The sequence below is a fragment of the Papio anubis genome, chromosome 4, assembly GCF_008728515.1.
Source record: "Papio anubis isolate 15944 chromosome 4, Panubis1.0, whole genome shotgun sequence".
Classification (NCBI taxonomy): domain Eukaryota; kingdom Metazoa; phylum Chordata; class Mammalia; order Primates; family Cercopithecidae; genus Papio; species Papio anubis.
Genome location: NC_044979.1, coordinates 127125013 through 127148771, shown reverse-complemented (window position 1 = coordinate 127148771; position 23759 = coordinate 127125013). Strand labels below are relative to the sequence as shown.

The 23759-nt window shown below is 46.9% G+C and overlaps 2 long non-coding RNA genes and 1 pseudogene across 4 annotated transcripts; 2 read left to right on the top strand and 1 right to left on the bottom strand.

The window, feature by feature from the left end:
* Positions 1 to 13977, bottom strand: part of LOC101005623 — a 51505-nt pseudogene extending 37528 nt beyond the window's left edge.
* A 518-nt stretch (positions 13978 to 14495) lies between these two features.
* Positions 14496 to 15212, top strand: LOC116274411. The gene is made up of 3 exons (XR_004183016.1): positions 14496 to 14582; positions 14686 to 14734; positions 14916 to 15212. It is a non-coding gene; the product is annotated as an uncharacterized LOC116274411 (long non-coding RNA).
* A 1602-nt stretch (positions 15213 to 16814) lies between these two features.
* LOC108583975 lies at positions 16815 to 23100 on the top strand. 3 transcript variants are annotated; one of them, XR_001898817.3, is made up of 4 exons: positions 16815 to 17851; positions 20951 to 21070; positions 21964 to 22070; positions 22175 to 23100. It is a non-coding gene; the product is annotated as an uncharacterized LOC108583975 (long non-coding RNA). The 3 variants fall into 3 exon arrangements; XR_001898814.3 differs by having other exon boundaries at positions 21964 to 22313; positions 22960 to 23100; XR_001898812.3 differs by having other exon boundaries at positions 21964 to 23100.
* Positions 23101 to 23759: the final 659 nt, after the last annotated feature.

The following is a 23759-nucleotide window of genomic DNA, read 5'->3' as shown; positions in this document are numbered from 1 at the left end:
GATGCAAATGCAATACGTAACTGTAACCAATCAAATATTGAATCTGGTTTGCTTCCTCATACCTCTTACAAAAGCCTTTTGTTCCAAGTCCCTCCTTTAAGCCCCCAAACAACAAACCATAGCTGGATGTTCTCTGATCCATAAATTGCTGTTTGTGCAACTAAGTTGTTTGTATTAATCCGTTCCGGCATTATAGTAATGCCGGAACTGGGCAATTTATAAGAAAGAGGATTCACTGGCTTAGGTTCCACAGGTTGTACAGAAAGCATAATACCAACACCTGCTTCTGGGGAGGCCCCACCCAGGAAGCTTAAAATCATGGTGGAAGGTGAAGCAGGAGCTTGAAAAGGCAAGGGGGGTCGCTACACACTTTTAAATAAGAACTTCAGGGAACTCACTATTGAGAGGACAATACCGAGAAGAATGGCGCTAAATTGTTCAAGAGAAATTCGCACCCATAATCTGACCACCTTCCACCAGGCCCCACCTCCAACATGGGAGATTACATTTAAATAGGAGATTTGGGCTGGAAAACACATCCAAACTATCCTAAAGATGCCTCAATTTAGGCTAGAGTGGTGGCTCCTGCATGTAATCCCGGCACTTTAGGAGGCCCGAGGCGGGCAGGATCACCTGAGCTCAGGAGTTGGAGACCAGCCTAAGCAACATGGCAAAAACCTGTCTCTCCAAAACAACAACAAAAAAAATACAGGCGTGGAAGCGCACCTCTCCAGTCCTAACTACTTGCCGGGCTGGGGTGGGAGGATCATCTGAGGAGGGGGAGGCTGCAGTCAAGCAAAATCTTCCCACTGCACTTTAGCTTGGGCACAGAGTGAGACACTGTCTCAAAAAAAAAAAAAAAAAAGCCACAATTTTTTATTCCTGAGACGGAGTCTCGCTCTGTCGCCCAGTTTGGAGTGCGGTGGCGCTACCTCGGCTCACTGCAACCTCCGCCTCCCGGGTTCAAGCGATTCTTCTGCCTCAGCCTCCCAAGTAGCTGGAGACTACAGGCACGCGCCACCACGGCCAGCTAATTTTTTTTTTTTTTTTTTTTTTTTTTTTTTTTTTAGTAGAGACAGGGTTTCACCATGTTGGCCAGGATGGTCTCATCTCCTGACCTCGTGATCCGCCCTCCTCGGCCTCTGAAAGTGCTGGGATTACAGACGTGAGCCACCGCGCCCGGCCCACAATTTTTAAAAGGAGAAAGGAGGGACTGGGGATCCTACTGCCCACTGCTTCTTCGACGGAGGAACTCCAGACCCTAAATGAGGATTCTCCTCTTATGACTCTCCCATCGTCCCCGCACAATCTAGAGGAGACTCGGGATTGCCGCAGAGTGCCCAAAAAGGGCTCCTGGATGGGGAGAAATTCGCGGTGATGGACAAAATAAGACGCTCGGGTTCTGGCTGTTGGCTCAGCCCCTAATCTGCGACGGAGGGAAGTGAGGACCGAACTGTGCCCGTGGGGACTCAGAGCTGCAGACTCCAGAACCGACCACGAGAAGACCCAGCTCCCACCGCAGCTTGCGGTTCCGGCCGGATTCAAACAGCCTCTTCCCGCTTCTCGGAACACCCACTCCGCGCACTCACCATTTCCCAGCCTCCGGATGTTCCGTCGTCCTCCCTATGAATCTTCCAGTACCTGCAGGTCACGGGATAACAGGAATAGAGGCACCGAGGAGCTCCAGGATCGGAGAAGGTGGAATAGTGCAAACAGGAACTCGACTCAGAGCCCTGAAGTTAGGAGAAAAAACCCTTGCCATCTTGAAAAGGCCGCCTCTTCATTTCTTGGTGCGCAGTGGATTGGACAATTTTCACAATAGCGCCATTGATTGGCTGGGGCTCTTGCCCTCGCCCATTTAGACCCTGATTGACAGGAGATGTAGTCAGATACTGGGCTGAATGAGGTAAGAGTGACCGACTTTTTGCCTGCTGCATTTTCAGGCAGATTCCTCCCTGTGTTGGGGGCCTGGCCCTGCGTAAGGGACATTTGTATTTAACCATACCTATAAGATTATATCACTTTCTGATTATATTTACGTGTGTGCATGCGTGTGTGAGTGTGTATCACTTTCTGAATTATAGTTATGTGTATGCTGCAGGACCTGTCTCAGCATCCTGTCTTTCCCTTTAGCTGCAGGAGATCAAACTCCTCCAGGAGATGCAGCTGACAATTATCACCTTCAGTCTGTGAAGCAATTTTGGGTCTGCTTCCAATTAATGGAGTGGCTCAGTGAGACTGAGAGGTGAGGGCCTAGCAGATTGGTTAGAGGGGCCACTCACCCAGGCCTCCCAAAACACCCTGTCTCTTTCCCAGCAAAGCTGAGCCTGCCTGAGGACCTAAACAAGCGTAGAGAACCAAGATGGGACCCTAGTCTAGGATAGTGCTGGGCTGTGGGGTAAAGTCAGCTAGGACAGGGCCTCCAGGTGCGGGAAGGAGCCAGCCTCTTCTGTAGGGCCCCGGGCAAGTCACTGCCCTCTTTCGGCCTCTGTTTCCTTATCTAAAAAATGGAGGGATGGTGAGCCTCACAGGGTAATGATGAGCTTCAAAGGAGAAGAGAAATTTGAGAGTGCTTGTGCCTGGCTCTTCCCGAGAGATGATGAGAACAATGGTGATGGTTACGTATAACTGAGTCCTCACGAGGCCCAGTGAGGTAAGTGTAGTTCCCATCACACTTTCAAGTTGAGAAAGTCTCAGGGAGGCCTGGCTGCATGCCCAAGGTTCCACACACAGTGAGTGTTGGAGCGGGGAGTGAATCTAGAATCAGAACTTACTAGAGGTGGCAGGGGCACCGGACCAGCTTACTCACACCAGCTCTCCAGGGTACCAGGTCAGTGTAATTGGGGCATAACTGGATGAAGGGAGCATAGTCCCGCTGACCCTGTCCTTGAGCCTGGCAGGTGAAGACATCCATGTTGGCCACCCTGGAGAAGAAACCACAGAGAGCCCAGATGATGCTAAAGCTGCAAAAAGGCAGTGTCCCTGTGATGGGGAGGAGCTCCAGGGGGTCAGAGGGAAGAGCTCCTCCCTCCCAGCTGGAGGCCTCCACATCAAAAGAGCAAGGGGCCTTTCTCTCCCAGCCCTTTCCTCCTGTGGCAACAGTCCCTGAAATGCCTCTATAAGCGAAATCAGAGTAAAGGCCTGGAAGAGCTGGGCTGAGTAGATTTGGGAAATGGTGGAGCCGGGGACCATTGTGACTTGTTAAAGTCTCACCACAGAGTTAACAAGGGGGTGCTTCATGATTTTGGAGGCCAGCTAGGAGGAGGGGAGAGAGCTGGGGAGAGGCAGCTGAGTGTCTTTGGCTTTTTCAAATGGAAGATGTGGATAGGAGGGTCCAGGAGACAGGGGCTTCTGAGATTTCAGGGGACAGGCCTTGAATGGACACTCAAAAGTAGATACTCATCCCCATCACCACCTCATGGCACAGGGTGTTGCCTCCATCCTGGGCACATTTTCCAGTTGTCTGGTGATGGGAGACCCTGCCAGAAAGGATTATATGGATGGGAGTGAGCCGGGCATGGGCAGGGCTGGAACCAGGATCCTGAGGCTTGGGAGAAGAGAATGCAGGACTACACCCTCAGATCTCAGCACTTGGCAAACTCCTCTCATGAGAGTCTCACGGCTGCCTCTGTGAGCTGAGGCATCAGGCCCCTCTTCCCTATGAATGTTGAAGACTCCACATCAGCTGCCAGTCCCTGTTCCCTAAGTGGTGAAGCTGCAGAGCTGCCTACTTGCAAAGCTCAGTGAGATTTGGCCTGAGCTAGGCTCAGACTCTCCCTCAGGTAGTGCCAATGGAAAGATAGTAAACTTAGGCCTCTCCAAGGGCAGGCAGCTCATATGTGGCGGAGCACTTTTTTAATGCGAGCCCTCGGTTTTTTTGTCTGTCATCAGAGACAGTTGGGGCAGGAGGGCCCTGAGCCTCAGCTCCCATTGTCCCCTTTGAACCCTAGAACCTGATGCAGACCCAACTCTTGCTTTGTGCACATCCCCTGACCCTGGTGGCCCTGGCAGTAATGCAGTGTGAAGGGAGTGGGGAGGGGGCCTAGTCAGGGTCTCAGGGGACTTTTTTTTGTTTTTTGGTTTTTTGGTTTTTTTCGAGACGGAGTCTCGCTCTGTCGCCCAGGCTGGGGTGCCGTGGTGCGATCTCGGCTCCTTGATGAACACTGGCTGTCTGACTTCCCGGGAAATGTGAATAACACCCAGAAAAAAAAGGAAGGTGAGCAGCTGGGGCAACATTTGGGGAGAGAGTAGGGAGGTGAAAGTCAGAGATGCCCCTGGGGAGGATACTCTGGGTATCTAACTTATTTATTTATTTATTTTGATATAGAATTTCACTCTGTTGCCCAGACTGGAGTGCAGTGGCACGATCTCTGCTTACTGCAACCTCCACCTTGCTGGTTCAAGCGATTCTCTTGGCTCAGCCTCCTGAGTAGCTGGGATTACAGGTGCACACCACCATGCCCAGATAATTTTTTATATTTTTGGTAGAGACAGGTTTCACCATGTTAGCCTGGCTGGTCTTGAACTCCTGACCTCAAGTGATCCACCCGCCTTGGCCTCCCAAAGTGCTGGGATTACAGGCATGGGCCACTGCGCCTGGCTTAACCTTTCCACAATCTGGTGATGCAGAGGATGGAGCCTCTGTCCTTAGATTTTACATTCCATCCTATCTTTGTACTATTGAAAAGATTTGATACACAGAGGAAGAGAGACCTACTGCAGTGGAGGGTGGTAGGGGACTGAAATCAAAACCAGTTCCTGGAGGAGGGCTATCTGTATCCAACTCCCAGCCAGGTTGGGCCAAGCTGGCATTAGAGAAATAAAGAGGCCCTAAGAGAAAGCCCCAGAAACCAGCCCCTGCCATTTCTCTGGCCTACAAGGTCCCTTCTAACATCTTCTTTCACCACAGCTTCATTAGTAGGACGCTTACTTCCCTTCCAATACCTACCTGAGGGAGAGTCTGAGTCCAGCTCTGTGGCCAAACCTCACTGGGCTTTGCAAGCAGGCAGCCTCTGCAGCCTAATTGGCCCAGGGAACAGGGACTGGCAGCTGATGTGAGTCTCTCACATCTATAGGGAAGTGAGGGGCCTGATGCCTCCCACTACAGAGGCAGCCATGAGACTCTCATGAGAGGAGTTTGCCAAGTGCTGAGATCTGAGGGTGTAGTCCTGCATTCTCTTCTCCCAAGCCTCAGGATCCTGATTCCAACCCTGCGCATGCCCGGCTCACTCCCATCCATATAATCCTTTCTGGCAGGGTCTCCCATCACCAGACAACTGGAAAATGTGCCCAGGATGGAGGCAACACCCTGTGCCATGAGGTGGTGATGGGGATGAGTATCTACTTTTGAGTGTCCATTCAAGGCCTGTCCCCTGAAATCTCAGAAGCCCCTGTCTCCTGGACCCTCCTAGCCACATCTTCTACTTGTCCTTCCCTGCAGCTGCAGGAGATCAAAGTCCAGCAGGAGACGCAGCTGCCTCAGCTGGCTGTAGACAATTATCACCTTCAGCCTGTGGAGCAATTTTGAGTCAGCATCTAGTTAATAGAGTGGCTTAGTGAGGCTGAGAGATAAGGGTCTAGCAGATTGGTAGAGGGCATGGAGAATATTTATTTGGGGCCAGCTGCTGAAAGCCTGTGGCCATGGCTTCCCGGTCAGTGTCAGGCCCTGCTGCATGGTGACCCCTGGGGCCCAGCACTCCAGCTGGGCAAGCTGGATCTCTTATCTCAGTAGGCCAGCAACACCACCCTCAAGGCCACGGAGAACACACTATGATGAATCTTAGGGGACACTGAGTGCCTGGACCAGCAGGAGCAAAGTGCCTTAGGGCTCAGTGACATTTGGGTTAGGCATGGGATTCGTGTGTCAGGCAGCTACGCTGGGCTCCCAGCTCCACCACTGACCAGCCCTGTGCCTGGGGCAGAGGACTCACTGCTATGGTACTTGAGGCCCCATTGTCATAAATATAATGCAGACTGCCAATTCCTTTTCCTCATTTATCTGTTTATTTATAATCACCAGGTACTACTGATCTTTGTTGGTGTTTTTATTCAAAATTAATAAGCACGTTATACATTTTTTAACATTCTTCCTCATGATTTCTTTACTACATGATTCCTCTCATGTGTGGAACTTAAGACTAGTTAAATTCATAGAAATACAAAGTAGGAGAGGGTTTCCCAGGGGCTGGGGGAGAATAACAAGGAGTAGCTGTTTAATGGATACAGTTTCAGTTTCAAAAAATGGAAAATGCTTTTCATATATGGAAATTATGGTAGCAAAATAATGAATGTACTTAATTCATCTCAACTGAAACCTTTCAAATGGTTAAAATAGTTAATTTTATGTGTATTTTAACATAATGTATAAACTTATTTTAATTTTTATATTATTTTTTAAGAGACAATCTTGCTCTGTTACCCAGACTAGAATGCAGGAGTGCAATTATTGCTTCCTGCAGCCTTGAACTCATGGGTTCAACTGATATTTCTGCCTCAGCCTTCTGAGTAGCTGGAACGACAGGTACATGCCACCATGCCTGGCTAATTTTTAATTTTTTGTAGAGAGAGGATCTCACTCTAATGCCCAGGCTAGTCTAAAATTCCCAGCCACAAGTGATCCTCCCACCTTAGCCTCCTAAAATATTTTAGGCTGAGCATGTTGGCTCATGCCTGTAACATCAGTGCTTATGTATCTGCAGCAGCATTGTTGATATTACAGATATGATATACAAAAGAAGGTGGATGTAAAAGTATACATACTATATAATGTCATTTATGTAAAATCCAAAAAGAATATAAAATTGAGGTTTTGGCTTTCAGTAATGGTGGAGTAGCTTGTTGAACACTACTCTTACAAATAACAATGGTAAAATCTGGATACAGTGTCATATATTGTCATACAGAAACACACATCTATGTATCATACATAGGATATATGTATGGATAAGAACTGAATGATAATTTTAGCTGTGCCCACAGAAAGGGAGAAAAGTATTTGAATTTGAACCAGCCAAATTAACTCCCTCTTTGAAAATAACACTCTTCAAAGGAATACAACAGAATCGAGTCTCTGTATTATTTATAGTTTTTAAAATACAATTTTAAAATTTAAGAGGCATGAGAAGAAACACAAAAATGTAATCCATACACAAGACAAAACATAGGTATTAGAAGCTATCCCCAAAATGTAAAAATGTTGTTATCAGCAGTCAAGTATTTGAGAGCAGCCATTAAAACTATGCTCATGGGGTGAAGAAAACAAAAATTCTCATAATGAATGAATACATGTGGAATCTCTGCAGAGAAATGCACATTATTAAAAAGAACCAAATAGAAAGATAATGAAATTTTTGAATAGTACTTTTAGGTTGATTCATAGATTAGAAAAAGACAGAACAATAGAACATGCGCCAGCCACCACGGCTGGCTAATTTTTGTGTATTTAGTAGAGACAGGTTTTCACCATGTTGGCCAGGCTGGTCTTGAACTTCTGACCTCAGATGATCCACCTGCCTCGGCATCCTAAAGTGCTAGGATTACAGGCGTGAGTCACAACGCCCAGCCGGCCGGCTCTTCTCTTTTTAAAAGTAGGGCCTGTAGGGACAGTCTGTGTGGTAAAGTGCACACTTCCCTCCCCTATCCCTCAGTATTCTCACCCTACTCCCTGTTCCCTCTTTAGGTAAGGGTGTCTGATTACCCTTGCCCACAAGTGTTGAATGGGAATGTTGTAATGTGAGCCTATCTATCATTTTAAAATGAGGATTAATGGAGACTCGGGACCTGTGTTTAGATGCACTGCTCTTTGGTGTGTGGCTGCAAAGACACTGTGCTCTCAGTTGTTTGATGGCAGCTGTCTGAGAAGACTGGTCCTGATGCAGCCACAACTGCTATTCACAGAGAAGGAGCTCCTTGTGGTTTGGTGTCTTCTGCTTAGACTTTGTGGCTCTGACCCTCCTCTGCTCACCCATTCCTGGTAGTATCTGCTGGATTGTCTGGTTTGTTCCACTTCTTTCCTGTTAGCCTGTGGAGTGACTGTATTTCACAGTCTTTAGGGATTCTACCCTCACTAGACCCATCACTGGACACTGGCCATGTGCTTATCTTGCTGGAGCCCCCATGCTCATTCTCTCCAGTAGAGCTGTCAAGAATTCAACTTACTTGTCAATCTTCTCAGACAAATATTGCTGGACTGTTTATGAAGCTGGAAATCTTGTCTTTGGTCTCATCAACATTATTTCTTTTATGTATTTTGAAGTCTGATACTTTTTTACTTTCTGAGACAGAGTCTTGTTGTTTTGCCCAGGCTGATCTCGGCTCACTGCAACCTCTGCCTCCCAGGTTCTAGTGATTCTTCTGCCTCAACCTCCCAGAGTTGCTGGGACTACAGGGGCCCACCACCACTATGCCGGGCTAATTTTTGTATTTTTGGTAGAGACAGGGTTTCCACATTTGGGCCAGGCTGGCCTCAAACTCCTGACCTCAGGTGATCTGCCCACCTGGGCCTCCCAAAGTGCTGGGATTACAGGCATGAGCCACTGTGCCTGGCCTCTGATACCGTTTTATTAATAATGTAGACACTTGCAGTAACATGCAGTAACAGCCTTTTTTTTGTTTTGTTTTGTTATGGAGTCTCTCTCTTTGTCACCAGGCAGGAGTGCGCTGGCACAATCTCAGCTCACTGCAACCTCCGCCTCCCGGGTTCAAGGAATTCTCCTGCCTCAGCCTCCCAAGTAGCTGGGACTACATGCACGCACCACCACCCCCAGCTACTTTTTTTGTGTTTTTAGTAGAGATGGGGTTTCACCATGTTGGCCAGAATGGCCTCAATCTCTTGACCTCATTATCTGCCAGCCTCCGCATCCTGAAATGCTGAGATTACAGGTCTGAGCCACCGTGCCTGGCCCCCAGCCACTTTTAAATGTTAGTGAATTTAGGCCGGGTGCAGTGGCTCACACCTGTGCCACTTCACTCCAACCTGGGTGACAGAGGAAGACTCCATCTCAAAAAAAAAAAAAAACAAAAACAAAGAGATAATTAATTTAACTCTGGCAACAATTTGATGAAATAGGCATAGATCCCCATTTTACAGGTGAGGAAATTAACAGAGAGATTGAATCATTTCATTAACGTCACACAAGTTTTTGGTGCATTTCAAATCTTACAAATCTTAACCTAGAAATCTTCCTCTAAGATATCTACGTCTATCTCATATTCTACTTTATTTCACACTGCCAGAGTCCCCAAGGGTACAAATCTCATTCTGACTCCATTTTCTACTTGTTGATACAAAACTGGCAAAATAAAATAAAATAAAATAGCCTCATGGTGAGGGAGGAAACTAGCTGGAGCTGGGCCTTCCCTTTTCTATTTCTTACCCTTGATAATTGTTAGGTTTTTTTGAGTGAGCTGGAGCAGTGCCAATACCTGGCCAGTCCTCACCTGCAAAGTTTATTATATAAAGCTAATCCACTTACTTTTTGCAGGTGTGATTTTTTTTTTTTTTTTTTTTGAGACAGAGTCTTGCTCTTACTACTCAGGCTAGTGTGCAATGCCATGATATTGGCTCACTGCAACCTCCACCTCCCCAGTTCAAGGGATTCTCCTGCCTCAGCCTCCAAAGTAGCTGGTATTACAGGCACCAGCCATCATGCCCGGCCAATTTTTTGTATTTTTAATAGAGACAGGGTTTCACCATGTTGGCCAGGCTGGTCTCTAACTCCTGACCTCAGGTGATCCACTTGCCTCAGCCCCCTCAAAGTGCTGGGATTACAGGCATGAACCACCCTGCTCAGCCTTATCCTAGTTATTTTTCTGGGTTTTCTTTTACAAGTTCCTGCTGTGCATTAAAATACAATGCAAATATTGATGAAAATAAAACTTTTGCTAAATGCTACACTTTTTTTCTTCTTTTTTTTTTTGAGATGGAGTCTCACTCTTGTTGCCCGGACTGGAATGCAATGGTATGACCTTCGCTTACTGCAACCTCCACCTACCGGGTTCAAGTGATTCTCCTGCCTCAGCCTTCTGAGTAGCTGGGATTACAGGCACCCGCCACCATGCCCAGCTAATTTTTTTGTATTTCTAGTAGAGACAGGGTTTCATCATGTTGGCCAGGCTGGTCTCGAACTCCTGACCTCAGGTGATCCACCCACCTAGAACTACCAACGTGCTGGGATTTCAGGTGTGAGCCACTGTGCCCGGCCTAAATTCTTTTATAATTGTGTAATTGCAACTATAACTTTATTATGGCTGCTCTTTGCAAGCTTTTATTCTTTCACTTCTACACAATTTGATTATTCGGATCCAAAGGAACACCTAGGCCGGGCATGGTGGCTAACACCTGAAATCCCAGTGCTTTGGGAGGCTGAGGTGGGTGGATCACCTGAGGTTAGGAGTTCGAGGCCAGCCTGGCCAACATGGTGAAACCCTGCCTCTAGAAAAAATACCAAAATTAGCCAGGCGTGGTGGCACATGCCTGTGGTCCCAGCTACTTGAGAGGCTGAGGCACAAGAATCACTTGAACCCTGAAGATGGAGGTTGCAGTGGGCTAAGATCGTGCCACTGCACCCCAGCCTGGGTGATAGAGCAAGACTCTGTTTCAGAAAAAAAAAAAAAAGAGTATATTACATGAGTCACCTAGACCTAGAAGGTGCTGCTGAGGTCACCACTGGGCAGTGCATGGGAGGTATATTAGTCTTCTATTACTCCATAACAAGTCACCACAAACTTAGTGGCTTAGAACGTACCCATTTATTAGCTCATGGTTCTGTAGAACTTATGCTTCAGAGTTCAGCAGGCTCCGTTGGGCTCTCTGCTTTGGTTTTCACAATGCTAAAGTCAGTGTATCCAACCAGGCTGGGCTCTCATCTACAGGTGCTGGGAAGAACCCACTTCTACACCCATTCTGGTTGCTGCCAATTTCCAATTCCTCATGGTTGTAGGACTGGGACCCTTGTTCCCTTGCTTGCTGCTAGCTAGGACCCACTCTTTGTAAGTAGATGTTTCCTCACATTTTTCTCAAATTGCCCCCTCCATCTTCAAAGTCAGCAAAATTGCAGCACATCTCCCTCCTGCTTTGAATCTCTGACCTCCTCCTCTGCTCCTGGCCAGAGAAAGCTCTGTGCTCTCAAAGGCCTGCATAATTAGGCAGGGCAGACCTGGATAATCTCTCTGTCTTGAAACATAACACAATCACAGGACTGAAATCCCATCATATTCAGAAGTTCCTGAGATTTGGACATCTCTGGGTAACCATTTTAGAAATTCCATCTATTACAAGAGCTAGGACTCAAAAAAGAGGCTTGGAATCCTAACTGGCAGGTCTTTTGTGAGAGTAGAAGTAGGTAGAAGTGGGGTCTGAATTGTGATCCCCCCCCAGGAGGTTTGCCTTTGCACTGTTTGAGTGCACACATTTGTAAAAGGTCTCACACTCACTCCGTTATTTCTTTGATCTCCTAGGGCATTCTGATGGTCATAGTGACTTTGAAGGCCAGATTCCTCCTTCCTCTGAATTGTGTCAGTCAGTGAACCTTCTTGCTGTCCCCTTGAGGGGTCCCTGTTATGTCCCATGACATACTGGGTCTTTTACTTGTAGAAAGGTCAGAGATTACAACACTTGTGCATATTTTATAAAGTTCCTGAGTGGCACAGAGAGTGTCATAACAGGGCTCAGCACGCAGGTGGGATTGGGACTCTCATAGGCACAGCCAACAGTAAGGGTTGTCACTTTGCCACATGGACACAGCCCAGTCACTGCTGAGGTTCTGAATCTTACACTCAGAGACAGTCAAAAGTTGGAACTGTGACTCTTACATGTGAATCTGTTCCACAAAAAAAGATGATGACTCTCAAATATTCAGCACACATGTGAGGCTGTTATTATTCTACCACGAGAAAGTCTGCAAGGGTCTTGGGGCTCTCATGCACAAGTCCAGTTCACTATTGATTTTCTGACTTGAAAAACTTGTACCCAACTCACAAGTGTTTACTTCCATACCTGGTGTTGGGACCAGTGTGAGATTGTGAATCTAATCTCCGGACATTCCTGCAGGTGGGATTGTGACATATACCTTTGCCCAACTCCTGAGATTTGATTATTTTGCCTGGACAAAACCTGCAAATGAGACAGTGACATATATTTGGGCCACACACATTGGTGATATTACTCGCATGTCTTGGCCCTTTTCTTAGGGGACATTTGGACATATCTCTGGGCCTATCACATGGGTTATGTTTCCATCTTTTTCTGCCTGAACGCTGTCCACAGGAGAAATTGTGATGTATTTTTAGACCCATCACCTAGGTGATGTGGCTCTTCCCTTCTGCCTGGGCCGTGCTTCCAGTATGAATTGTAACATATTGTTGGATCCTGCACCCAAATGATGTGACTCTCCTGCCTAGGCCATGCTTACTGTGGGAATTGTGACATATTTCTGGGCCCAACATTTAAGTGATGTGACTATCATCTTATGTCCACAGAAGGCATTGTAACATATCACTAAGCCCAGCACTCAGGTGACGTGGCTTTCCTGCCATGGCACTGCATGCAAGGAGAATGTTGACATATCCCTGGCCCAGAATTCAGGTGATGTGACTTTTGTCTGATCCACACCCAGAGGTGAAATTGTTACATATACCCAGGCCCAGTTAGCAGACATGATGATGACTCTCATACATAGACCCAGCCAATACAACAGATTTTTTACTCTCCCAGCTAGACTTAGGGACACAAATAAGGTTCTGGGTTTTCTTATAAAAGGTCACAGGAGATTATGACACAAATATTTTATAAAGCCTTTGGGTGGTATGAGCTGTGTCATAACATGGTCCAACAAGCAGGCGAGATTGTGACTCTCATAGACACATCCAGCCGGCAATACGATTGTCACCCTTAAACCTAGACATGGCCCACTGGTGAGGTTATAAATCTCACATATGGATGCAGACCATACTTGGAATCATGACTGTCATATGTGGATTTGGCCACAGGTCAAAGGGGAAGTCATTTCTTACTAACTCACAGGCAACATTGTTGTCCCTTGTGTTTGGACCAAGCTAATAGAGGAGACCTTGACTCTCATTGTTAGGCTTAGGAAAATGGGGATGGTTCTGGGTTTTCTACTTGTACAAAGGTCACAAAAAATCACAAAAGTCATGCATAGAGTATAATGCCCTACAGTGGTACAGAGAGTGTCAACACAGCCCAATACAAAGTTGAGGCTGTTATGCTTATATGCACAGCCAGCTGACAGTAAGAACTGTCACCCACACACAGGGACAGATCCCACTAGTGAGGTCCTGACTTTGCCTTGTGGACGCAGTTCACAGTTGAAATTGTGACTGTCATATGCGGATCTGACCACAAGTAAGATTGTGACTCATTTCTGGACCCAACTCACAAACATGGTGATGACTCTCATACCTGGACACAGACGATAGAAAATATGTTGACTTCTGCCTGGGTTTAGGATAACAGATAATATCTTGGATCCATAAAAACATAAAGTTCTCAGAGCAGAATTCCACTCTCAATCATATTGTGTGAAGCTCTCAGGTGGTACAGAGAGTGTCATAACAGAGCCAAAAATGTAGAGAAAATTGTGCATCTCCTATGCATACCCAGCCAACAATAAGGATGGTCACTCTCCCATATAGACATAGCTCACTGTTGAGGTTCTGAATCTCATGCCCAGAGGCAATGAGAAGTTGAAAGTTTGACTCACATACGTGCATCTGGTCAACAGGTAGGATAGTGACTCTGAGATCAAGATTCAGCACCCTGGTGAGGCTGTGCCTATCTTATGGGGACACTGTTTGCAGGTGCGAATGGAGCTCTCATGCACGGATCCTGTCCAGCGTTAAGACTGTGTCTCATGTATTTGGATGCAACTCACCAGAGGTGTTGACTCTCAGACCCGAAGCTGGGAAGTATGTAGAATTCTGAATTTTATTCCTGGGCTTTCCTGCAGGTGTGATTGTGGCATATACTTTCACACAGCACCTGATTTATTTTACTAATTTGCTTGGGCCCAGCCACCTGTTGGGATTATGACATACCTGGATCAAGTATCTAACTGATGTAACTCTCCAGCCTGGGCCTTACCACAGGATGCATTGTGACATATCTTTGGACTTATCACTTATGTGATATGACTCTACCTTCCTGCCTCATCTTGGCCTCCATTGAGGATTGTGACGTATTGCTGGGATGAGTACCTGAGTTATGTGACTCTTCTTTGCTGCTTGAGCATTTAGAAGGGATTGTGACATATTGCTGGGCCAAGAACCTAGGTGATGTGGCTCTCCTGCCTTGGCCCTGCCTTCAGGGGAAATTGCAACATGACTCTGGGTTTATTACCAAGGCGATGTGACTTTCATCTCCTGCGTGGGCAAGCCCAAAGGGGTCATTGTGACATATCTCTGGGCACAGAAGTGGTATGACTCTTCTCTCATTCCAGGACTCTGGTTTCAGTAGGGACTGTGCCATATCACGGAGCCCATAACCTAAGTAACATGACTCTCCTGTCCTGACTGGGCCCTTCTTACAGGAAAGATTGTGACATACGGCTGGGCCCATCACCTAGGTAATGTGACTCTCCTTTTCTTCCTGTGCCCTGCCCCCAGTGAAGATTATGACAAATTTCTGGGCCAATCAATTGTGTGATATGACTCTGTGCTCTTTCCTAGTACCCGCTAGCAGGGAGCGTTGTGACGTATCACCAGGCTCAGGACCTAGGTAATGTCATTCTTCTTGCTGCCTGGGCCCTACTTACAGAAGGGATCCTGATGTATTGCTGAACCAAGAACTCAGATGATGTGACTCCCCTGCCTGTGCCCTGCCTACAGTGGGCACTGTGACATATCACTGGGTCTAGCAGCCAGGTAATGTGACTCTCCTGCTTTGTTCCTGCCCACAGGTGAAATTGTGGCACATACCCGGGTCCAGATCACAGGCACAATGATGACTCTCTTACCTGGACACAGCCAGTGGGAGATATTTTGACTTTTGTAGCCAGGCTTAAGGCCACAGGTAATGTCCTGGGTCTCCTACTTGTATAAGGTTCACAGAACGTTACAACACTCAGGACTATCACAGGTAGCCCTAGAGTGATACAGAGAGTTTGATAACAGGGCCTAGTTTACAGGCGAGATTGTGACTCTTGTATGCAGACCCAGCCGACAGGCTCTTCATTCTTACACATCAACAGAGCCTCTACAAACAATTTAACTGCCACATACAAACAGCTGCTGGAATTGGCTACCTCAAGTGGGCGTGGATCCTTGCTCCAGCTGGTTTGGTGGCCATTGCCGAACCATGGTCTAGCAGACTCCAGGAGGGCGGTGATTCCCTATCAGAAATACAACTATGCAGGTGAGATGTGGGCTCTTATGCACAGATTTGTGCATTGCTGAGACTTTGTAACCTTTGGTTTCTGAACTCCTACCTGTACAGGAGGGGCTGGCCTCCTACGAAGCCAGTGGACTTGTGAAACTGTGAAACTCATTTCTATACATTCTCAAGTGTGTGATTGGGAAATATACCTTGCCTGTGAACCTGAGTGGATTTGACTTTCTCCCAGGCCCAGCCCCACAGATAAAATTCTGTGGAGACATACCTGCAACTTAAATCACCTAAGTAATGTGGAAACTCCCTTCCTGGGTCTCTGGCCTCCAAAATGCCCCATGGGCATTTTATACTCCCACTGCACTTACCAGCATCCACCCAGGTGCTGTGACTCCCCTGCCTGCTCCCTGCCTACAAAGAGCATTGTGACTTATTTCCGGGTTCATTATGTAGATGATGTGACTTCATTCTACTGCCTTGGCTCTGCGCTTAGAGTGCATTGTGACGTTTAGCTGGGTACTGCACCCAGGTAATGTGACTCTCCTGACTGAGTTCTTCCTACAAGAAGCATTGGAACATATCACTTAGCCCAGCACCTAGGTGATGTGATTCCCCTCTCTTACCTGGTTCCTGCCCACTGGAGAGACTGTGACCCATTGCTGAGCCCAGCACCAAGGTGATGTCACTCTCCTGCCTTGGCTTTGCCCATGGGGACCCCTGTGACACATGTCTAGGCTAATTACTTAGGTGAAGTGAGTCCCCTTTCCTGCCTAAGCTCTGCCTACAGGGGGGATTTCAATATATCACTGGGCCCAGTGGCCAGCTGATGTGACTCTTCTGCCAGGATCCTGCCTACAAAACTTGTCTTGTAGATTACATTCACAATCTCACTGAGATTAGGTTCACAATCTCACACTGGTCCCAACACCAGGTATGAGAATAAACACTTGTGAGTTGGGAACAAGTTTTCCAGATTGTGACATATTTCTGGACCAGCACCCAAGTGATGTGTCTTTTCTGGCCTCTCCCTCCCCACAGGTTGTATTGTGCCATGTACCTGGGACCAGATTACAAGCACAATGATGAATCTTTTGCCTGGAGTCAAGACATGGGGCCTGCCTACAGCAACATTTGTGACATATCAATGGGCTCAGCACTCAGGGGATGTGACTGTCATTTTTCTTCCTGGGTCCTGCCCCCATGGATAATTGTGACATATCACTGGCCCCAGCTGTTAGGTGGTGTGACTCTCTTGTCTGGGATCTGTCAACAAAGCGCATTATTACATATTTCTTTTTTTTTTTCCAGACGGAGTCTCGCTCTGTCACTCAGGCTGGAGTGCAATGGTGTGATCTCGGCTCACTGCAACCTCTGCCTTCTGGGTTCAAGTGACTCTCCTACCTCAGCCTCCTGAGTTGCTGGGACTACAGGCATGTGCCACCACGCCCACCTATAGTAGAGATGGGATTTTACCATGGTGGCCAGGCTGGTCTTGAACTCCAGACCTCAAATGATCCACCCACCTTGACCTCCCAAAGTGCTGGAAATACAGGCATGCGCCAGAGCGCCTGGTGTGACATATTTCTAAGCTCAGCACTCAAGTGTTGTGACTCTCCTAACTGGGCCCTCCCCACGAGGAGAATTGTGACATATTCCTGGGCCCAGTCCTTAGGTCACATGACCCTCCATTTTTACCTAGGGCCAGCCCACAAAAATAATTGTGACCTATCACTGGACCCAGCATCCAAGAGATATTATTCTTCTGCCTAGGCCCAGCCAACAGAAATACTTTTTACATCTCCCTGCTTCAGCACCAGGTGATGTAACATGTTTTCTGGTTCACACCCACAGGTTGTGAGTTTTGATATATACGTTTTCCTAGCACCTGAGTGATTTGCTTCTTTAGCCCAGACTAATCCCACAAATATAATTGGGACGTATACCTGGCACACCACCTAGGTGATGTAACTCTTGCCTTGGTGCTGTCCTCAAAGGGGACTGTGATATATCACTGGGCCCAGCACCTGGTGATGTGACCCATGTCTTTTTCCCTGGGCCCTGCCTCAGTGGGGATTGTAAATATCCCTGGGCCCTGTATCCATGTAATGTGACTCTCCTGCCTAGGCCGTGCCCACAGAGGCATTGTTAACTCTCTCGGCCCATCCCTTAGGTGATGTAATTCTACTTTTGTGCCCAAGTGCTGCCTTCAGGAGGGATTGTGACATATGCCTGGACCAAGCGCCTGGGTGATGTGACACTCCTGCATGAGCCCTACCCTAAGGGGATATTTTTACATGTTGCTGAACTCAGCCTCTAGGCGATGTGACTCTACTCCCCTGCCTGGGCCCCCCACAGGGGGCACTGGAACATTTCACTTGGCTCAGCACCAAGAAGATGTTACTCTCCTACCTGGACCTCTCCCACAGGGGACACCTAGACGATGTGATTTTTCTTCCTGTTTCCTGCCCAGAGTTCAAATTGTGATGTATATCTGGGCCCAAAACACAGGTAAGGTAATAACTCTCATAGATGGACCAAGACAATAGAGAGATTTAGACATTTGTAGCTAGGCTTAGAACAATGGGTTCATTTTTCTAGCCCAGCTCCCAGGTGATATGACCCTTCTACCTGGTCAGTGCTCACAGGTGGGATTGTTACCTATGTGTGGACTCAGCTCACGGGCATGGTGATGACTGTCATCCTGGACCTAGCCAACAAAAAAAAGTGTTGACTCTTGTACCTCAAAAGGGAAAATCAGGTAACATGAAGGGTCCATACCACAATGAAGGTCTCAGAGCTGATTGCAACTTTCATGCATATCATATAAAGCTCTCCAGTGGTACAAAGAGTGTCATAACAGAGCCCAGCACACAGCTATGATTGTGACCCTCATATGTACACCCAGCTGACAGTAAGGATTGTCAGTCTACCACATGAACACAGCCCACTGTTGAGGTTCTAAATCTCACAACCGGAGACAGTCAGAAGTTGGAACTGTGACCCTTGTATGTGAATGCAGTCCACAAGTTGGATGGTGACTCATACCAGGATTAAACACACCCATTAGGCTGTGATTTTTCTACCAAGACACAGTGTGCAGGTGTGATTGGGGCTCTCACGCACAAATCGTGTCCAATGTTAAGATTGTGACTCGTGTATTTGAACCCAACTCGCAGGAGATGTTGACTCTCATACCTGGAGCTGAGACATGTGCTGGATTGTGAATCCTCTCATTTGTGGATTTTACTGAAGGTGGATTGTGATACATACCTTTGTCTCAACACTAGGCAATGACCAAGTCCTATTTTGCCCAGAGCGGAATTTGTTACACCTGTGGCCACACTTAGTGACAAGGACTCCCTGCCAGGCTGCCCTATCAGAAGTGAGATACTCACAGACACACCGGCACCCAGGTGATGGATTCTCTCAAGTTCCACCCTAGGTTCAACGCAGCATTCAGCCCAACACAGTGGCTGGTCTGATGAAAGATGGGCCAGATTCTTGCTCTGTGTTTAGGTTTGTGAAACGGGGCTGAAGCCAGTCCAGTGGGGTTTCCACTTGCACAAAAGTTCATGGAAGGATGGGGTTTGACACTGTCAGATATCTAAAAGCCCCTGGAAGCCAGCCAATTGATGCCTGCTGGAAACAGGAATTCACCACAGAGACAAGAATGATTCTCCCAGCACCACCCAGCCTGACAGGATTGTCACCCTCACACATGGACAGAGACCAATGGTGAGATCCTGAATCTCAGTTGTAGGCAGAGTCTAGAGTTGGAATTGTGCCTATTGTGTGTAGATCCAGCCACAGATAAGATGGTGACTCATTTCTGAACCCAGCCTACATACAGGCAAGGTGATAACTTTCATACTTGAACCCAGCCAGTAAGAGAAGCATTGGCTCTTGTGCCTGGGCCTAACTAAGGCCATGGGCAGTATCATGGGATTATATCACCACCAAAGCTCCTTGTTAAGACCCACACATACCCTATGGAACTCTCTGTGGTACAAAGAGTGTAATAACAGGGCCTAGCACACAGGTGAGATTGTTACCCTGCTATGTACACCCAGCCAACAGTAAGGATTGCCATCCTCTCACATAAACACAGCTCACTAATGCGCCCAATTTACATCTGAAGGAAGCAGCATGCACTCTCCCATGTGGATCTGGTCCACAGTTAGAGGGCGACTCTCAAACCAAGATTCAGCAAAACTGTGAGCATGTGGCTACCCTACTGAGACGCTGTTCGCAGGTGGAGGAGGCTCTCCTTCATGGATTTTGTCCATGATTGAGATTCAGTCTCTCATACTTGGACACAACTCACAGAAGGCGTTGACTCTTACAGCTGAACCCTGAAATGCATGGGATTATGAATCTTATTCACAGACCTTCCTGCAGGTGTAACATATACTTTTACCCAGCAGCTGATTGATTTTTCTGTCGTATGGAAGCCTAGCCAACAAATGGAGTTGGGATTATGAAATATACCTGAACCAGGCCCCTAGGTGATGTGAGTCTCTGACCTGGGCTCTGCCCACAGAGAACATTGTGACATGTCTCTGGGCCCATCACTTAAGTGATGTGACTCTACTTTCTTATGTTCTGCCTCCATTAAGGATTTTGACATGTCACTGAGCTCACCAGTTTGTGATATGGCTCTCTACTGGCTGTGCCCTGCTAACCAAAACAATTGTGACATATAGCTGAGCCAAGCACCTAGGTAATGTGACTCTCTTTTGCTACCTGTGCCCTTTCTACCTAAGGGATTATAATGTCACTGGGACAAGCACCCAGGTAATGTGACTGTCCTGCCTGTGGCCTGCCTACACAGGGCATTGTGTCCTATCACTAAGCCTAGCACCCAGGTGATGTATCTTCTTTTTATGGACTGTCAACAGAAAGAATTGTGACATATCAATGGCCCATCACCCAAGTGATATGACTTTGTTGCTTTCTTTTCACACACAGGTAGAATTGTGACTTCTACCTAGGCCCAGCACACAGAAATTATAATGTCTCTCAGATGTAGAACCAGCCAATTGGTGAGATTTTGACTCTCATAGATAGGTTTAGGGCAAACGATAAGGTCCTGCATCGCCTACTTGTAGAAAGGTTACAGAAAGTTCCTATGCACGCACACATATATTATGAAGTCCTTGGCTGGCACAGACAGCGTCATAATACAAACCAGAACACAGGTGAAATTGTGACTTTCATAGGCACACCCAGCAGAAGATTAGGATTGTCACTTTCATACATGGACAGAGCCTACTGGTAAGCCCCTGAATCTCACATGCTGATTAAGTCCACAGTTGGAATTGTGACTGTTACATGTAAATCTGGCCACAGGTGAGATGGTGACTCATTTCTGGACCCAGCTCACAGGCATGGTAAGGACTCTAATACCAAGACCCAGCCAATATGAGAGATGTTTACTTCAGTAACTAGGCTTAGGGCAGCAGGTAACGTCTTGGGTTTCTTACTTGTACAAAAGTCAAAGAGCCTTACAACACGCAAGCATATTATACAATGCCCTCAGGTGGTATAGAGAATTTCATAACAGGGCCCAGCACACAGATGAAATTGTGACTCTTGTTTTACACTCAGCTGATGGTAAGGATTATCACCTTCCGCATGGACACAGCCCATTGTTGAGGTTCTGAATCTCACAGCTGGAGGCAATTGAAAGTTGGATGTGTGATTCTCATACATGGATCCAGATCACAGGTAAGATGATGACTTTTGAATCAAGATCAAACACCCTTGTGAGGCTGGGTCTCCCCTATCAGGATACTGTTTGCAGATGAGGTTGGGTGTCTTATGCACAGATCCAGTCCACAGTTGAGATTGTGACTCAGGTGCTTGGACAGAACTCACAAGAGGTGCTGATTCTTACGTTTGGAGCCAGACCATATGCGATATTGTTAATCTCACCCCTGGACCTTTCTGCAGGTGTGATTTTGACTCATACCTTTGCCCAACACCTGATTGATTTTACATTTCTGCCTGGGTTCAGACTAAATATGAGATTGTGACATACAGCTAGGCCAAGCACATAGGTGATGGGACTCTCCTGTCTGGGCCAAGCTCTCAGAGGTGATTTAGAAATATCTCATGCACCAATCACCTCGGTAATGTGACTCTCCTCTCCTGCCTGGGCTCAGCCCACAAGGGGCATTGTGACATATTACTGGGTTCATCACCTTGGTGAGATGACTCTCCCCTTCTTCCTGGGCCCCACCCCCATTTGGAATTTGGACATATCCCTGGGCCTATCACCTAGGTGATATGAATCTCCTCTTTTGCCTTGGACCTGCTTACGTGGGGAATTGAGACAGGTTACTGGGCCCAGCACCTAGTAGATGTTACTATCTTTTTTGCCTGGATCTTGCTTACAGAAGGGATTGTGACAAATCAGTGGGCCAAGCATCCTGGTGATGTGGCTCTTCTGTCTTAGCAGTGCCTATATATAGTTGGGATTGTGACATATACCTAGGCCAAACATCTGGGTAATGTAACTCTTCTTTCTTAGCCCTTTTCTCACAGAATATCATGATATATCTCTGTGCCCATCACCTAAGTCATGTGAGTCTCCTCTTTTTCCTGGGCTCTGTCCACAGGATAATTTGTGACATACTGCTGGACCCAGCACCCAGATCATTTGACTCTCCTGCCTTCGCCCTGCCCACAGAGGGCATTGTGACATATGAGTGGGCTCAGTAGCCAGGTAATGTGACCTTCCTGCCGGGACTCTTCCAACAGAAGGGATGTTGCCATACTCAGGCTCAGTATTCAGGTGATGCGGCTTTCCTTCCTAGTCTCTGCTTACAGGTGGTATTGTGACATATACCTGGGTCCAGTTCATAGGCATGATGATGACTATCATACATGGATGCAACCAATAGAAAAGATTTTGACTATTCTAGCTGGATTTATGACCATGTATAATGTCTTCAGTCTCCTGCTTCTGGTAAGATCACACAGTATGAGGAAGCTTATGCATATTCTATAATGCCCTTTGGTGGTACAGAGCATGTCATTCTGGAGCCCAGCACATAGCCAACAGTTAAAATTGTCAATCTCATGCATGGATAGAGTCCACAGTTGAGGTCCTGAATGTCACTAATAGACACAGTTTACAGTTGGAATTTTGACTGTCATATGTGGATCTGGCCCCAGGTAAAATGGTGACTTATTGCTGGACCTAGCTCACAGGCGTGGTAATGACTCTCATATCTAAACCAGTCAATAGAAGAGATGTTGAATCTTATCCCTAGGCTTGGAGAAATGAGTAAGATCGTAGATTCATATAAGAACAAAAGTTTCAGAGTGCATTGCAAGTCTTACACATATATACAGCCACACATGGTGCAAAGAGTATATAACAAGGCCCAGTACACTGTTGAGATTTTGACTCTCATATGCATACACTGCCAACAGTAAAGACTGTCACACTCCCACATGGACACAGCCCAATGTTAAGGTTCTGAATCTCACACCCAAAGGCAGTCAGAAGTTGGTATTGTTACTCTTATATGTGGATCCAGCCTTCAGGTGAGACAATGAGTCTCTGACCAAGATTTAGCACCTATATTAGGCTCTAACTCTCCTAATAGGTGCTGTCTGAGGTTTGGCTGTCATGCATGGATTCAATTTGCTGTTGAAATTGTGACTTGCAGCTGGGCATGGTGGCTCATGCTTGTAATCCCAGCACTTTGGGAGGCCAAGGCAGGTGGATCACCTGAGGTCAGGAGTTCAAGACCAGCCTGGCCAACATGGCGAAACCTCATCTCTACTAACAATGCAAAAATTATCTGGATGTGGTGGCTCATGCCTGTAATCCCAGCTGCTCAGGAGCCTGAGGCAGGAGAATTGCTTGAACCTGGCAGGCAGTGGTTGCAGTGAGCCAAGATCACGCCACTGCACTCCACCCTGGGCAACATGAGTGCAACTCTGTCTCCAAAATAATTAATTAAATAAATAAATAATAAGAAAAGGAAAGAAAAGAAAAGAAAAGAAGTTGTGATTTGCATTCTTGGACACATGAGGTTTGTAAAAGTTCACAAGGTGTGTACTTTCATACCTGGACCCAGAACACGTTCAGGAATGTAAATTCCATTCCTAGACTTTCTCACAGGTGTGACTGTGACATATAGCTTTGCCCAGCCAGAACTTGACTGATTTGACTATACTGTCTGAATAAAGCCCACAGTTTGAATTATGACTTATGCCTAAGCCAATAGCCTCAGTACGGTGACCCTTCTGCCTAATCCCTTCTTGCAGGTGGCATTGCGATATACCTCTGGTCTCATTTCCAGGTGATGTGATTGTCATCTCCTGCCTGGGCCCTGTTCACAAGGGGATTGTGACATATTGCTGAGGCCAGCACTTCTGTGATGTAATCCTTCAGACAGGG